At 46.9% G+C, this 17,963-nt stretch overlaps 1 protein-coding gene across 2 annotated transcripts in view; it reads left to right on the top strand.

Annotated features, from left to right (window-relative positions):
* The first annotated feature begins 4,292 nt into the window (after nucleotides 1–4,292).
* ELK3 (ETS transcription factor ELK3) overlaps nucleotides 4,293–17,963 on the top strand; it is a 64,740-nt gene continuing 51,069 nt past the window's right edge. For both annotated transcript variants that reach the window (XM_038558704.1, XM_038558703.1), the window contains exon 1: nucleotides 4,293–4,673. The gene's annotated coding sequence lies outside the window, so the exon portion shown is untranslated. The remainder of the gene's footprint in view (nucleotides 4,674–17,963) is intronic.

Genomic DNA, 17,963 nt, shown 5'->3' on the forward strand with positions numbered 1-17,963 from the left:
AAGGAAAAAAAAAAGATTAAGATGGTAAGTTTTATGTGTTTTTTTTTTTTTTTTTTTTTACCACAATTAAAACTTTTAACAGAAGTCAATTCTTCTTCACTTGAAAGTCCTACAGAAATAGGCAGCAGACCCTGTGGACTATAACTTGCCAACCTCTTGCCAATGGGTGGCCAGTCCGAATGCAAAAAAGATGGTCCAAATCAATACTTCTCAAATGTCTCTACTGAAAACCTCTAAGGACATAAAAGGAGGAATGCAGGCCACAGAGGTCCTGCCTACACGTCTATAAAATTCTTTTAAGTACTTTTTCAAATGAAGTTCATGAAAATCTTTGAATCTTAGTCTATAACACATATTGTTTTAATGGAAAATTGGCATTTACTGTAAAAATCAGTAAAAACTGATGCTCATGTAAGTTCAAAGAAGGTGAGAGTCTTAGTCAAGTCACATAGCTAGAACAAGTCAGGTATGGGACTGGATCCCAAAATTCCTGATTCCAAATGTATACTTTCCACCTGAGTGAGCTGCCTTCCCATCAGGCTTTGGCTCTCCATTCCTGGCTCCTAGCCATATGCCTCCATAATTGACGCAGGCTTCAAAGTAGTGTTGGCAAACCACTGTTGAGTTTTTTCCAAAATTTATCAATTCATGTTTAATACCATTGATTCATAAGTTTTATATATGATTTGTTCTGCTGTATTCTAGAATATATTATTTTTTTTAAAGATTTTATTTATTCATGAGAGAGAGAGAGGCAGAAACACAGGCAGAGGGAGAAGCAGGCTCCCCATAGGGAGCCTGATGTGGGACTCGATCCCGGATCCCGGGATCACAACCTGAGCCAAAGGCAGCTGCCCAACCGCTGAGCCACCAGGTGTCCCTATCCTAGAATATTTTAGATGATATTTTCTAAAACTCATTTTTTACCTCTTGCCCTAATTATGCTTTCTCATCCATCTGTATTTTTTAAAACTTTTCATAGCATCCCATTCTGTTATACATTGTGAAATGTTAAATTATGAAGGACCTGACAGATTTGCTCTTTTTGTACATCCGGCATCCATTTTTTCTTGTGGTAGACTGTATTATTTGTTCAGAATTCTCCTCTCCCACCCTGCCCTTCTCCTAGTCCCACTGACTTTAGACTTGGCCATATAACTTGCTTGCCCCCCAATGGATTGTGAGTCAAAGTGAGGGTGTGAGAGTCCTAACCAGAGGTTTTAAGAGGCCTCGTGTGTCTTCATGCACCTCTATTGAGCTCCTGCCTTCCTAGAGAACCATACATCTCAAGTAGAATCTATTCCTTTAGCCCAGGTTCCAGAATGAAAATGTGTGAAACAGACCAGAACCCAGCTAACCTAGACCCGTTTGCTGTCACTGAGTCACTGAGTTGTTTGTTACATTGCATTATCCCAGCAAAAGCTGACTAATACATCCCTTCTCCTGGAACCAGGGCTTCTGTTTTCTTCTGGAGACCCAGCCCTCTTCTACTTTTTATCTGTAGGGTTTGGTTGGGCTGGCCCTCCTCACTGGCCCTCCAACATATCACACTGCTCACTGCCATCTCTGTTGAGATCTCAGCTCTTCTTATCAAAGCTGAGAGAGCCTGATACTCTCTTGGCCAGTGGGAATGAATGACCCTGGGCCTTGTTACTTGCTCAAAAGGGCTCCTGAAGAAATCTTACTCCTAACCTATATATAGTGTTAACTCCTGTTTGTTTTACAAGAAGAGGGTGGGTGGGTCGTGTAACACTAAATGCCACACCGCTTGGCTACTTGTTGATAGTGGGCAGGAAAGCATGGAAAGCATGAAAACAAACAGCAATTGTTATGGACTTAAAGTTCGTGTCTCCCGAAAATGGAACACTGAAGCCCTGACCTCCAATGTGATGGTATTAGGAGCCTGGGGCTTTGGGAGGTCATTGGGTTTAGATGAAGTCATGAGGCTGGAGCTCCCATGTGGGATTAGTGTTCTTAGGAGAAGAGACACCAGAGGGTTTGCTTCCTCTCTCTCTCCCCACATGCATGTACTGAGAAAAGGCCATAGCGGAACACAGCAAGAGGGGACCATGCTGGGAAGAGGGCTCTCACCAAGCACGCATCTGCTGGCACCTTGGTCTTGGACTTCCCATCCCCCAGAACTGTGAGAAATGAAGGTCTGTTTCTTAAGCCATCAGGTCTCTGGCATATGTCTTAGCAGTCCAAGCTAAGACTGCGGTTTTCCCTTGAGATTGCAAAGGGCAGAAGCTGGAGACACCGAAAAGTAAAAGTTATTCTCTGTGCCTAGAGGAAGAGCAGAGTCAGCCCTGAATTACTCATTCACACCGAGAGCTGGGAGGAGTGGTGTGGACGATCTGAAACACCAGGAAAACTTAAGAGGCCTTCACTTGGCCAGAGAAACCCTAGGGCTGCCCATAAATATTTCAGGAGTGCCTACAACAGGAAATGTTTCCTCAAAACAATCAAACTGCCTGATGAAAACATGTACACCTTTTCTCTCATACAGATTAGGATTCGACAAAGATTTATTGTGGAAAAAAAATACACGGAAAATCATGAAAACCCCTGGTTTAAAATAGGCTTGTGTTGGGCTTTGGCATGCACTTTTTAAAACAAAGCAGAATGGTGTTGTTCTTAATTGTGAGTGCGGGATTTTTTTTACGCCCCCCCCAAGGCTAATAAGTTTATATTCCCCTCCCCCCCTCCGGTCCACGGATAACTGGATCACACGGGGACACGGAGTGAGCCAACTCGAGTGACAAGGGAACCGGCGAGGGATTACAATGATAATCCCTAAAGTGGAAAATTAGCTGCAGAAAATCAGGGGTTGATAAGTAGTTCTCTTCCCCATACCTTGGCCTCCTCCTCCGCGCTCCTATCGTGTCCCGCGGCTCCTGCCTCGCCTTCCCCGCCCGCCTCGGGCCCTCTCCGCCAACCATCCGCACCAGCCAGGAAGCCAAGGCTCTGGAGGGACTCAGGTGCTCTGATGGGCACTTAGGGGTGGAGAGCCGGGGCAAGCCTGAGGGAAAGACGGTGTCTGGCCTTCAGAAACCCCACAGTCGGTAGACGGGAGAGACTCCTAAGCAAGTCATCTTTAGAAAAGATGGCAGAAATGAGAAGCAAAGTGGGGGAGCGCTTAGCGTCCCCGCAGGGAATCTGATTGATCAGCGTGGGTCGTGTGCAGAGACCAGTAGTCCTCAAAACGCCCCCCAGCTGGTTCGAACCGTAAACCGGGCCCGAGACCAGCCCAGATCTGCCGCCTCAGGTGCTCGGCAGGTGAGGCCGGGGCAGCCAGTCCTTCCACAAGCCCCCGCGGGAGGCTGGCGCACACGCCAGTTGGGGGGCCGCTGGCCCGCCGGGCTAAGCAGCGGAGGCACAGGGGGCGCGGGGCCCGCGAGGCCAGCAGCTGGGGTTGCGATGCAGGCCCCCTCGCCGCGGGGCAAGGGGGGAAAGGGCTCCGGGTACAGCCTGGCCCGAGGGCTCCTGGGGGGGGGGGGCGCCCCCGGGGACGCTGCGGCGTCAGGTCCTGCCCGGCGACCCCGGCCTCCCCCTGGAGCCTCCCTGGCTCGGCCCACGGCGGCTGCCCGCGTCCCCCCGGGGCTCCCTGGCCCGCAGCAGAGGTCGGGCCCTGGTAGGCCAGAGCGAGCCGCCCGAGAGGTCTCTTCCCGGCGAGTCCCGGCTTCCAGCTTAAGGCTCCTCGTTCTTTTCCCCCAAGTGGGCCCCCTACTCTGGGCTCTGGCTTTTTTTTTTTTTTTTTTTTTTTCTTTTTTTTTAAAATCCCAGACAGGAACTGTGTCCATCCCCAGACAGAGCCGGTGCCTCCTTCTCTGCACAGCAAGCCTCTCGCCCTAAGCAATCACGTCCCCATCCGCGCCAAAAGCAGCCCTTTGCCTGGAGCCGCCTCCCCCGGGCCCCACTCCCCGCGCCCCACTGCCCCGCAGTCCGGCCAGCCCAGCATCAGGAAAAACGGCAAGTCCGGCGGCCTCCCCGCTTCGGGCCTTCCCGCCCGGGCCAAAGTGGGCAAAGGCACGACCCCACCGCGGTGCCCGGCGCGGGGACCCCCAGGGTCCACGAGAGACCCGGGTCCGCCGCCGCCGCCCGGGGTCCCCACCCGCGCCCCGGGGGCGGGGGCCCGGGGCGGGGGCGGGGGGAGGAGGCCCGCTCCTCGGGGCTTCTGGCCGAGCAGTCCCCCCGCCTCGGGGAGGGGCTGCGGCCGCCCGGAGCCGCAGAGGGTCGGGAGGCTCCTCCCCTGGGGTGGCCGAGCAGGAAGCGGGGCGCGCGGCGGGGCGAGCGCGCGGGGCGCGGGCGGCGGAGTATGCGCGGGCCTCGGCGGCCAGTCCCGGCGCACAGCCGTGGCCGGGGCGCGCGGCGCGGGGCGGAAAAGCCTGTTTACACAGACTGCACACCGCCTGGGGAATAATGCAGTAAAGGAAGTGAGCCGGCTCGGCCTGACTGCTCCAACTTCCTGCTCTCACACACACACCAGAGGAAAAAAAAAAAAAAAAAAAAAAGAGGAGCGAGAGAAAGAAAAAAAAGGGGGAAAAATCAGGATCTCATTACAAGAGCAACAGACCGTCTGCAGACGCCTGTCAGCATGGAAAGTCGGGGGCTTTCGCCCGGTTCCTCCTAGAAATTCCCCCGAAGAAGGATCTTGAGAGCTCCCCCACATCTGGGTAGGTAGCAGGGCTCCAGCCTGTTGCTCCGACAGTTGCAAAGTTCCGTCGGGGCGCTTTTTCTTTCTTTTCTTTGGCTGGGTGCGGGTGGGGGTGGGGCTGGGGGCGCCGCGGGGTGCGCTGCGGCCCCGGGCAGGGGGCCCCCGGGATGCTCCAGCGCCCGCCCCGCCGGCCGGCGGGAGCCCCGCGCTGCGGCCGGGAGGGGAGCAGGGGGCGCGCGGGGGCGACAGCTCGGGGTCCCCGCAGCGGCGGCGGCGGGGCGGGCTGCGAGCCTGGGGGGGGGGGACGGCCGCCGAGCGGGGCTGCGGCCGGGCTCCCCGGGGGGGCAGTGGGCACCGATGCTCCGACTCGGGGAGACGACAGGGGAGGAGGGGCTCGCGGCGGGCGTGGGGAGCGAAGACGCGGGGCCGGGGGCCGCGTCCCTGGTCGTCCGGCAGGTGACCCCCGCCCGGGTCATCGTCCGGGGCGCGCGCCCAGGTGGACCTTTAACAACCAGCCGTGTCCTCACTGGACACGGTTTCGGCGGAGGACCGCGCGGGAGAGCTGGGCTTGGAGCCCCCGGCTCCTTAGGAAGGGGAGCTTCAGCTTGCAACTGAATGTTGGCCTGTAACGCTACTGTAACTTTTGGGAGGAGGAATTAAAATTTTGGAGACTTCAAAAAAAAAAAAAAAAAAAAAAAGGAAAAAAGTTAAAAGAAAGAGGTCTCCGTTTTGTTATATTTTCTGAACCGAATCATCCCGAGGACAAGCTGCATTTAGGTGGCGGGTGGGGGTGGGAGTAAGAAATGTTATTTCAGAAACTGCAAAAGGGGCTTTTTAGAAAAAAAAAAAAAAAAAAAAAAAACGAGTGTCGGGAGAGTTTCTGGCTTGTCTGGAAACGGCAAGACTAATTGCCATGCGCTTCCGCTTTGAAACTGGCAGCAGACAGCATCTTGAAAATGACTCACTAGAGGAGCTCACAAAGAAACTGGTTTGCTCCTTCTCAGGTTTATGTATTTGTGCCTTTTACAGTTTCCTTTGTAGTGTTCGAGGGGTCCCCCGCCCCTTCCCCGCCGGCCCCCTCCTCCCCTGCCGCTTTTGGAAGCCCCTGGCCGGTCTTTAACTACCCCCAGCACCCCAGCCGGAGGGGGGCTGGGGGAGGCCGAGTTGTTGTTGGAGTTGGCTGGGGAGAGGGTTACAGGGATTCTGCTGCTGCAGGGGGAAAAAGTTCCCTGAATTTTCCACTGGCTGCTGCAGGAAGAGAGAGCCCCTTTAGTCACTGCTAAGTAATGTCTGCACACACACCAACTAATCTCATTAGGAGTTTCCGCTGCTCGGCACAGGAGGGGTTTTGTGCAGCCACTGTCAGCCGGGGGAGCCCTGCGCTGCACGGGGAGAGCGGTTACGGCTTTATTGACTTAGAGGTGCAGCTGCCCCACAACCTTTTTCAGGGCAGCATCTTGAGAACTTTGAAGTCCCTTTGGCCATTTTGGGTTTCAGACTTACAGGTTTTTCTTCCCCAGTTGCGTGTAGGGTGTGTGTGTGTGTGTGTGTGTGTGTGAAGTTTCTATTGCCTGGGCAGCTCAGTCACCCCCATTCTCTCTCATCTGTGCCTGTGTCTTTGTTGGAGGGCGCCGGGAGTGGGGGTGGGGGTTGGGGAGCCAGAAGAGGTGAGAAACCAAACGTGATAGGCATATATTAATGAGCTCAAATCGATTTCTGAGCCTTATTGCTTTACTGCCAAACAAAATACCCTCTGATCTCTCTCCCTTTTTCTCTGTCTGTGGCACACATTTATTTGGGATAGGTCAGTTATGAGTTTCAATTTATGGGGATTATAAAATTACAAATTGTGTTAGGAGGGCATGTGGGTCAGACAGTGAAGAAGACTGTCCATAAGTGTTTTTAGAGTTTCCAGTAATGATCCTGCCTGCAAAAACCCCTGATGGTCTTTCTATGCCAAATATAGCAAAGGTCTTATGGCCCTCTCTCTCTCTCTCTCTCTCTCTAAACCTTTAAATGTTGGAAATGTGTAGAGTTGCTTAAAGGGGTAAAGGATTTTTAGGAACTTGATTGGACCCGTGGCATTCCTTTATTGACAAAGACATGCTGCTTGAGGACATACTCTTGAGGGTTTTTTGAGGTGTTGGTATTTCTCTTCTGGTGGCAAAGCATGTCCTAAAAACAGCCCAGCCAGGGTGTGAGTCAGTGGACATGAGGACAGGATGTCCCTAACACAGTGCCTAGCACAGAGTAGATGCTCAATAAATTGTTGCATTGAAAGCTGTGAGTAGGATGACAGCACTTAGAACAAATAGATAAGAAAACTCCAAATTTCAAGAGAGGCCCCTTTGAGTGAACTATAAACCAGCCTGGATAAACAGACTTTCTGGAATAATTTTGCCATCCAGGTGACCTTTGGCAATATCTGGAGACATTTTGGTTGTCATAACCAGACAGGGTGCCCTAGGCATCTAGTCAGTAGAGGGTTAGACATGCTGCTACCCATCCAGTAATGTACAGAACAGCCCCCCCCCCCAATAATTTTCCAGCCACAAATGTCAGTAGTGCCCACGCTGAGGAACTCTCATTTACATTAACTGTGATGATGATGACTCTCTTACCTGCATCAAGTCAATGAATAGGATGTTTACGAGTTGTTAGTTGTACTTTTCTGCTATGGATGTGTAACACAATGTGCATGAGTTTTGTCTCCCTTGCTCTCTTTTTTGGTCAGTAATATGCAATAGAATGACATTTACATGATGAATTGTGATGGTTTACCTTTTTGAGCTGAATTAGACCATCTCAGAACCTCACTTGCTTGGTACTAATGCTTTTTAGACCAGAATGGCAGTAGCCCAGATGGGGAGAGCAGTGATTCTTATTTTTTTCCAACCCTATTTGAATTTTGAAATTTCCTAAAACATTTATTAAAGACCTCCTCCTCTTCTTATTTAAAAAATTAATAATTCAAAACTGTCAATATGCAGTAAATGTAACTCTGAGATCATATTTTGAAATTTATATTTGTAATAACTTTTTGGAACTTGAATCTTTTCCTGAAATGGGTTTTAAAATCCTTCCAGTCAGTGCATATAAATTAAAATATTCCTTTCTTAGTTGTCAGATACTGGGTTTTGTGTGTTCTGTGCTACCCAATTATGTTTTTCACCTATCTGATGCAAAAAACTGATGTGGATCCAAACCATTATCTATTGACAAACCCAAAACACGAAGAAGAAGAAGAAGAAGAAGAAGAAGGAGGAGGAGGAGGAGGAGGAGGAGGAGGAGGAGGAGGGGGAGGAGGAGGAGGAGGAGGAGAAAGAAAAGAAGAAGAAGGAGAAGAAGATTATCCAAGGATGTGACTTCCAGAGGGTTGGTTTTTTTTTTTTTCACTAATGGCAAATTACTGCTTATGAATTAATGGATTTGCTACTTTCCAGTCCTAGAGAATGATTCAGACATCGACATGTTCCCCAGACCTGGGGTTCCTCATTAAACTTTAAAAGAAATGGGCTCTCTGTTTTGGCTGCGCCCTGGGCTGCAGGCAGCTGGCTTCTGCCCCTTGCTAAGGGCTTGCACCGAGACATACACACCGACATACACACCAAGAGGCCTGGGTCATTTGAAAGAAAGACCCCCACTGCTGTCAGACTTTTCTGTAGGTTTCAGGCGAGAGCTTTTTATGTCCTACTTATCCATAATTCCCCTTTGTCTTTGTAAACTGATTTATAACATCTTTGAGATCGCACTAGTATGACGATATTTTCTAAAGGTTAGGTAGGTTTTATGTCTGTTTTGAAAAAATATTAATGTGAATTATGTTAGGAAGATTCAGAAAACCACGAAGAAAAATATAAACATCTCCCATAATCCCACTGTTAACATTTTGGTGTTTATTTTTTCAGTCTTCTAAAATGTGTGTGTGTGGGGGTGTGGGTGTGTACACACACACACACATGCACACATACATAAAACTTTTCATTGGAGTCACACTATACTTTCTGTTTTGTCACTTATTTTTACTTAACATATCATGTAACATGTTTTTATAACTAGTACCAAAACCAAAATTGCTGCACATAGAGCATGCATTTATTGATCTAATAAATGTGTTGACTCAACAGAGGATTGACATAATTTTTACATGGACTTGTTCAGTGTTTTTCTCTGTGGCTCAAAGTAATGTTCTAAGAATGCTGACCTCTTAGAAGGCTGAATTCATATGTGCTGTGAAATTTGCGATTTTGATGAGTTTCTCTATGATTTAACAATGAGTCATGATTTGCAGGAGAGTATCAAGATGTAGTAACAGGAAGTCCGGGGCACTACACATCAAAATAGAATGTTAGATGATGAAAAAGAGAAGCTAGGTTAAACCGAAAATATACCTGGAACTTAAACTTAAGGGGGAAGGAAGGTGCTTCTTGTACATTGTGACAATTCTTAGTTATTACTGTTTCATTTTATATCCGGAGAGTTTCCAAACTTTGTAACTGATGTTTTCAATGGGTTTTCAGCTCAAAATGACTATTGCCCATGGCTAATTTGAATTAAGATCATCCAGCCTTTTGGTTGAAACCTCGGCAGAGAGACCATGGTTTTGTGGCACAAAACTTTGGTTTTGCCACTTAAAGTGCAGCCCCAGTAAATTGAGTTATTAGTATGTGAGTTGTGTGTGTGTGTAACCTTCTGTGAATGAATCCTAAAGGCCTTCTAAAATGGTAGATCATTCTTTTAAGTCCTATTCTTTGTAGAAATTTGACTCCTACCTATAACCAAAATAAAAATGGCCTTCCAGCCATTACTGGAAACTTAACCTATGTGCCAGCAGTTTAAAAATAAACCTTGAATGGGTCATTTCAATAAATTGTAATTTGGTTTGAATTGCTACTAGGAATTATTAACTCATCAATTATGTGTTTTAGCTTGCATTTCCCAGAAAGTGATTATCAAATTATTCTAAGATTTAAAGGGGATTATTTTATAATTTGTCTTTGAGACTTGTATATTTTTAAAGAAATTAAGATGATCGTTTTACTAATATACTCTAATTTGAATTGGGCTAAAATTGATTTACTTACCTACCTGCTCTAAAAAGATGCTCTTTAAAGCACATGGTCTCATTAGTATTTTTAAAGCTACCATTTATAAGAATAATTGCTAATTTTCCATGTATAAGTATGGAGAGGATGGGGTAGGAATAAAATACCCTTATCTAATGCCTTCTCTTAGACTGAGGTCAGGAATCCTTTACTCCAAGCAATAGAAAAAGGAATCTGCGATCCTTGATGTCTTTGGGTTTTTTTAGTTGAGGTATAATTTCATACATGGAAATGGATAGATCCTCAGTGTTTTTGTATATGCCCATGGAATCCCCACCCCTTACCTTCAAATAGAAAGTATTTCCATCACCTTGAAGCATTCCCTAGCTATTTCTTTTTATTATGGCAGTTTCATGATTCTACCATATAGGTCATTAAACCCCAGAACACCTTGATAAAATACTGCACTATTTTTATTTAATCAATTTGGTTAAAAATAAATCATTAGAATGTGTAGATTTCCTCTGCAATATGATAGGAGGGGGAAAAAATCCCTTCTACATTATTTACTACCACATAAGCTAACCGAAAGGAATATGTGTGCTGCAGGGAAGAGCAGAGTCCTTTAAAATCAGTCGTGTTGAGGTGCTAGCTCTTAATCTTCCCAGACCTCAGTTTCTCTGGATGGATGGTAAAGTGATGGAAGTGTCAAAAGTTCTGTTGTACTACTTTTTTGGAGTAAGGAATTTGAGTTCTTCTAAGAGTGGTAAAAAACGTGATGTGAATTTTTGCTGCCATCCCCAAACAGCCAACTTGCAGGCGTACACAGTGATTTAAGCAAAATATCTGGTGGTGGGCAAAGGGCTTACCCATAAATTGCCCCTTCCATCCCATCCTGGCCCCTTGTTGAGTAAGGAACACTCGAGGGAAGGTTGGTATTAGCGGCTGTGCTTCATTTCCTCCTATGTTTAAAGTTTGTGACAAGCATCACTCATTTCTAATAAGGCCCACATCGCCTCATCCTTGGGGACACCAGTGGTGGTCTCTGGGTTGGACGCTTAGTAGGCCTACATAAGATTTGGATCACCAGGTTCAGTCCCTGTTCCTTCCGTCCTAGAGTCTATTTTTTAAAATATTTTATTTATTTATGAGAGAGAGAGAGAGAGAGAGAGAGAGAGAGAGAGAGGCAGAGACATGAGTAGGTGGGAGCCCGATGAGGAACTCAATCCCAGGACCCCAGATCATGACCTGAGTGGAAAGTAGACATTCAACCACTGAGCCACCCAGGCACCCCCTTCCTAGAGTCTTTGAAATGCTCTCCACCCTCCACTGTGTCTGGGGGGGGGTCCTCATTCCCTCTGGCAGTCCCTTGTCTACACACAGGCTAGAGTGATCCTTTAAACACAGGTCTGACCATGTCCCACCTTAACATCCCCCAGGGGCTTCTGTTGGGGTAAAGGCCAAAATCCTTAATGTAGGCTGCACACTGTGGTTCGGGCTGGCACCCGGCTGTTCTTCCCTTCTTCACAGAACGTGTCCTTAGGCTCCTGGGCCTTTCCAAATGCTGTTCTTTCTCCTGGGAATTCCCTTCCCCGCCCCCACGCCCATGGATTGTTCTCACTGCACTTTGCCAGCTTGTGGCCATGCTCCAGGGCCCCCAGGCTGGCGTTCCCATCGTCATCCACTCCGCTGTCTTGGTCTTCAGAGTCCTTGCCATATTTATTTACAGATTTCCTCAGCACTTTGTCCCTCTCCAAATCCCCATGACCCAAACACAGGTACTAACCAGTTTGAGATCTCCATTTCTGGAGGTGGGGTTGGTGTCCCTCCTTAATCATTAATACTCATTATCCCACATTCAGGAACCAAGTGGATTTGCTAGTGTGGCCTCCCCTGGTATCAAAAGCCTTTACCAAACCTTTGAATCCATTAGGTTGGGAGAGCAAGAGGTACCTGCCCAGGGAGGCGTCATGATGTGTTTCCCATCTGTTGCGGCCCTGGGGCCGGAAGCTCCCTCTGGGCCTGCTCTGTTTTTCCCATCCTCGCATTTATCCCAGCACATTGTCCAGTACCTGGCATTCAGTGAATTATAAACAATCCAAAGGGGGAAAAACCTGCCATCGGACTTGATCAAGCACTTCATTGCTACACATAAATCCAGCCCTCTCCTAGAGGTGAATTACTTGGATTAATAGAGGCCGGTCTCTCAGTTAAATCCTAGCAACAGCCCGGAAGAGCCTCTATAGAGGATATATCCCTTTCCAGAATTTTTGTCCAGACTTGCAGGCACAGTAGATGTACAGAAACAAGGTTGTTAATATCCAGGATGACACACTTCAGCCGTGTTGTTGCTCTCAGGTTTATACTGGAAGGGGCTGGTTAGCAGTGAAGTCACTCATAGGTCAGTGCAGCTTAAGAGGCTTTTGATGTAAAATTCCTTCCGTGTTGAAACTGCTCATTCTACAGCAACTATCATTAGTCTCTCATCGAGACTTCTATCGACCAAGTTCTCATAGTTCTTTGGGGCTGAGTTCCATAATATTTGCAGCTCAAAGTCCTCCTTCACTTACCCTAAAAACCTGTGTGTAGCTTTTTGTCTGTGACTTTTTGTAATTCATGAATGATGTTTCCGATTGATTTTCGAGAATAACCAAAGAGTCTGCCCATGTATTTGGAAGGATGAATGACCAGGACCCGCATTGTGTTCCTGGTGAAGGAGGGCTGGCTGGATCAGTGGTGAATTTCAGTTGGGTTTTGCCAAGGAGCAGTTTGTAGATAGTCAACCCTCAAATAACCAGAATGTGTGATGAAGCAGATTTCTCTCCCTGCATTTAACTGTCAGAGGGCAGGGATGAGAACGACAACAAAATAAGCCCCAGCATTTATCCAGGAGGTGCTCAGGAATTCTCTGTAAGAATTAACAGCAAGGGTGCTCTTACAGGGTCTGCACCTGTACGTTCTCATCATCCTCAGAATCATCTGATACTAAAGTCCAGGAAGACCAGAATGTTCGATTAAGCGAGAAAAGGGGTATAGGTTTGATCAGTTTCCTAACACCGATCAGAAGAGGACTTCTCTGGTTAATACTCTGTGAACTAGAAATGCAGACTCCTCACTATCTCCTTCTTGGAGTTTGGAAGGTTCTCTTTTAGAGGTTAAACTAGAAGCCCTGGTTGTGTGAGTTCATTTGAAAGTGAAGAAGATAAGCATTGAGAGGGGTGTGTGGGGGGGGGAGGGTTATGGGTTCCACATATGTAGGCAACGAGAGATGCTTGAGTCCAAGAGTGAGACAATATGATCTCAGTTTTTGCTCCTCCTACGTCCAGAGTCACTGTTCTCATGTAGGATTTGAGCCCTAATTCTGTACAGAGGATGGGAACATAAGGGAACATTTGCTTAAACTTCTCATGCAAAAGAACCATTATTTCGCTATGAGAACTCCAAAGATGACTTGGATTTTTTTTTTAAAATGTATAATTTCTAGGAGAGGAGAAAGCAGAGATTCCTATTTTCAGCAAGTCACATTAAGAGTGTATAAGGAAGGGAGCAAACCTTTTAGTATTATTTGGAAGCGTGTGTACGTGGGTGCAGTGCCTCAACGTTCTCATGTAGTTTTTTGCATCTTGAAATCTCCTGGAATCTAGAACCCATGACCGTTGGTAGGGAAGTTATTTCTGCTAATGTCTCTCTGCCTGTGTTCCAAGCCTGAGAAACTGATCGCTTAGACCAGAAGGTGTTGGGTGGAGAACATTGCTTTTTATTTTTATTTCATTTTTTCTTTTTAAAAGTATCTTAGAACAAACATATCCAGATTCTCCAAGTGACATTCTGAGTCCAGGATTGGAACTGACCAAACCCCAGGCACAGCCATGTCATCACATCTGTGCTGAGCCTCTAGTGGAGGCCAGGAGTGCCTGTCGATGGGCCAAATTCATCTTTGATCATCGAGGCAAAAACATCAGTCAGCCGCTCCAAAGTCCCTGATTTTGCTTAATTCACTTATTTGGGATGCTCTAGTGCTAATTCTCGGTTCTGCATTTACAATACTTGGATAAATTGAACAATTTTGAAGAGTGCTAACATGTTCTTAAAGTGAAGTACTTTTATGACAAACGTGTATCTGTTAGAAGATCCCTTGAATCTAACAAATGTCCCAAGTACACTGGGGTTCTCCAAAGCTCATCGTCACTGCTCTTAAATAAAAGTGTCACCCTGCTTTGATTTAAATCAGAGCTGAACCACAAGAACAGCGTCCTCTGCCAGCCTTTGCCACATCCTTTGCTTTTCTCTCTCTCTCTCTCTCTTTCTGTCTCTCTCTCTTAACCTAAATATTAAGACCTAATTTGTCTTCGGGAAAGTAGAAACTTTAAGACTTTGACATAGGGGATCATACATGCTCTCGATGATGAAAATGTAGAAAGGGTGACTTTCTTTGGCAAGGGGGGAAAGTTTGCCTAAAGTGGGATGTGGCTGGTTTTTTTTTTTTTTTTAAAGATTCTATTTATTTATTCATGAGAGACACACAGAGAGAGAGGCAGAGACACCGGCAGAGGGAGAAGCAGCCTCCCTGAAGGGAGCCCGATGCGGGATTTGATCCCAGGGCCCCAGGATCACCACCTGAGCCAAAGGCAGATACTCAACCGCTGAGCCACCGCCACCCAGGTCCCCCGGCTGTTGTTGTTGTTGTTTTTTGCAGTTAATACAGTCTCGTGAAACAATTATTGCAAGAGGATAGTATTAGGTTGTATGTGACAGTTCAGTAAAGAGCCAAGACGAGTTAGTGGTGGCAGATTCCTGAACGGGAAGTAAGGGCTACAAGGACGCTTTGGGGTGTATATCTGATGTTTGGTGGCTGTTGGTACGTCGGCCCTCTCTTCTGTCACGTGCTGTCGTGGGCCTCTTGGAGGACATAGGTGTGCACAGTAGCCGGACACAAATGAATAAAGCATCCGTTTTCCACTTGATCACCATTTTACAGTTCTTCTGTTCATTCATTCAGTGCACATGGGGGATAATAAATAGGTTTAAAATACAAGGCATTGGGAGAGTTTTGAAATCACTCTATTTTTGCAATAGTTTTCTTAGAAGTAACTGTACTCAACACGAGCACCAAGATATTTTAAATGTGCTCCACTTACTGTAGTTCGTCCACAAGATCGGCTCAATTTTGAATAGACTTTTGGTGGAAAATGAGAGGCCTGGTGTGTGCCACTCTATCCTACCGCCATGATATTTTTGCTTCCTGTTAAAAAGAACTTTATTAGAAGTTGTTTAAGTTTAGATGAAACCCCGCATTTGGTACCATAATCACCATATGTAGCAAAAGGTGTAAAAATGTGAGGGAAACATATGCATGTGGAGACCGTAAAACCATAAAAGGGACGGTGTACCTTCACGACGTGAGAGGCAGCTGAAATCCCCCACAGGTGTCCACCACATGAGCAGGTGATGACATTTGGAAGACTGCAGAGTCACTGTTTTTTTATAGATCCCTTGCAAAGTGAATATATTATCATACCAGATTATGTAAAAATGTTGATGCCTTGCATTTGCATTTCCTAAACCGGGGAAGAGTGTTGCTGAGAGAAAGGAAGGAAGGTGGCACAGCTGAGGTGCCCACAGGATGGAGAAGCCCCAGAGGAGTGCATTTCCTTGCACAGCCCACTGTCCATGCAAGGCGGCACTTTGTGCTCCTCGACAATCTCTGAAGGTGTCACAAGTGACCAGTAAACTCCTAAACTCCTACAGTTTGCAACTGTACTGTATTGGGTACGACCCAAACACAAACACAAGCTAATGTCCATATAATCCAGCAGAATCTTGACCTTTCTGGGAGCCACCCCATTTTGACATATGTTCAATTACAGAAAAAGGAACAGGTTTATAATACTATGAGCCATTTGCAAATTATCAGCTCCAAAATGCTCTGTTACAAGATTTTAACACTGACTGTATACTCCTTAAGAGTACCCGAGATCAGCTAACCAGGATCATTTTCTGTCGTACTCTTTTTTTTTTAAAAAAAAAAAGACCTCTAAGGTGGTTTCAGTAGATTTATTCCAGGAGGAGAGAAAGCTGACTTTGCCAGGAGTGCTGATGTTGGGGACGGTTTTCTTCCGTGACTTAACCATCCAGAAATGATTGAAGAACTAATACTTTATTACATGAAGTGGTGTAGGAAAGACAAGTTTCCCTGGGAGGACCATGACTTCTGTCCCTCTCCAGGCCATCATTAGAGCTGTGAAGGAAGGCTGGATGGAGGAGGGTCCCTAAAATCCGTGGCCTGATGAGAAATATTTCGATTTCTATTGATCCTCACCACTGGTGAAGAGAGGCATGTCCCAATGATAGGAAACAAGGTAGGGAGACTGAGCCACCTATGGGCAGGCCATGGGACCACCCATGGGGGCTTTGGTGGGCCAGGGGAGCCGAAGCAGTGGTCCTACTGGAGAGGGGTTTGGAGGGACAGGAGCTAGGGGGCCACGAGGAAGGGCTCCGTACCTCTCCATGGGTGGACCCAGGGCTGCAGGGCCCATGTGTTGGAGGTGGCCCAGACTGGTGCAGCCAGGCCAGGAAGGTGCACAGCTGGTTAGCGTGGTGTCAGGAAGTGCCCAAAGCTGCAGCAGGGCCTGGATGCTGAGCACAGCTGTGCAGATTTCCCGGTCTCCAGGGTCCCTCGGGAATCCTTCTGAGAGGAAGAGATGGTGTCGCAGCCCACACCTGACCCCACCCGGGCCTCCTTCCTTCCCCCCCCCCATGGTGTCCGCTCAGTGTGTGTGTCCATGCAGGACAGGGACAAGGACAGGGACACCAATGCTGGTGATGCTCAGCCGGGTGGCATTCGATGAGGCCCGAGAAAGAAGGGCACTGGTTTGAAGCAGGGTATACTGCTGGTTGCCCCCTGCGGAAAAGAGCGGTGTCCAGATTTTTAATTAGAAGAGCTAAGATGTGAATTTTCTTTGACCAAACCGTTATTTTATCTTGCAGTTTTTTTTTTTTTTCTAATGTTTCCACTGGGTGGTGCTGCGGGAATTCCTACCTTGTGCCTTGGATCTACCCTTCCCAGAAAGACGCCTCTCAAGCATAATAGGAGGAAGTCCTGATTTAGAAAGATTTTACAGTTTCAACACAATAGAAGGGTTTTGGAGGATGCTCTGGCAGGAAATGTTTTAGTTTCTGGATGTGGAAAATCCACCATCATTTTGTATCATGTAGAAATTTTCTTACTATGCTGGGTATAGACTTTTTGGCCCTCACCAGCTTATTATTCAGCCCAGAAAAGCTTTCAAGTTTATCTGAAAGATGATGGTTTCGTTCTAGTGGAAGCAGTACATAAGATTTCCTTTATTTTTGATTTTTTGTGAAACTATCATAACAAAGTGAGCAAACAAACATTTCCTGATGGTAAGATGACCAGAGATTTAAAAAATATCTCCGTTAAGGTTTTATTCGAAGCTGAAGGCATTGTTCCATTCCTGTTTTAAGAGACCGTTTGTACAGTGCATCGACCAAAAGGAAGGACGACTTGGATTTTTTAAATTTCAAAATAATCATACAGAGTCTTTCACTTTGATAGCACTCATGTATGGAGGGGGATGCACGTTTTATAGGTAAAGAAGTTGGAACGGAGAGAAGTTGACATCCCTGCCTGAGATCGTGCAGCCTCCACAGCTGTGATGGAATTTATGTTCCCATTTCCAACATATGCGGGGGATCGAGTTTTTAAAATATGAACAGTACAAACGTTTAGATAAAAGATTTTCCGTGTAAAGGCCTATGAAGTAGAAGAATTGAGGATAGTATGGGAGGAAAAATACCCACTGGGAATCAGGGAGCTCATGAAGTGGGAGCTCCCATGTGAGGACGGTTGGCAAGATTTTAAGTGAGTTGTACTGAACTCAAGACAGCGCTGCGTTTCGGTGCGCTTGTCAGGGTCCTCCACAAAATCCCAAATGTGGTTTTCTTGGAACCTGAAACAGGGCTTCCCCAAAGGTGCTTGTTTTTAAAGGAATAAGTTTGAGCTCCATCGGTGCCCCACAATCTACTGTTGTGCAGTTTTACAGGGGTTCCCGGCCTGTCCCTGCTCTGAGGTCAGGTGTTCCTGTGAAACTGTGGGGAGGTGTGCGTGTGGGTTTTGCACCCTGCGTCTGGAGCCAGGCGAGAGCCCTCATGTTTCTCTTCTTGACTTTCATCCTCTCGTTCTGCAGTGACAGAAGGGACAGCTCCTCCTGTCTTGTCTTTCATAATGAAGGGCCAGTCTTGGT

The sequence above is a fragment of the Canis lupus genome, chromosome 15 (assembly GCF_011100685.1).
Source record: "Canis lupus familiaris isolate Mischka breed German Shepherd chromosome 15, alternate assembly UU_Cfam_GSD_1.0, whole genome shotgun sequence".
NCBI classification, from domain to species: Eukaryota; Metazoa; Chordata; class Mammalia; order Carnivora; family Canidae; genus Canis; species Canis lupus.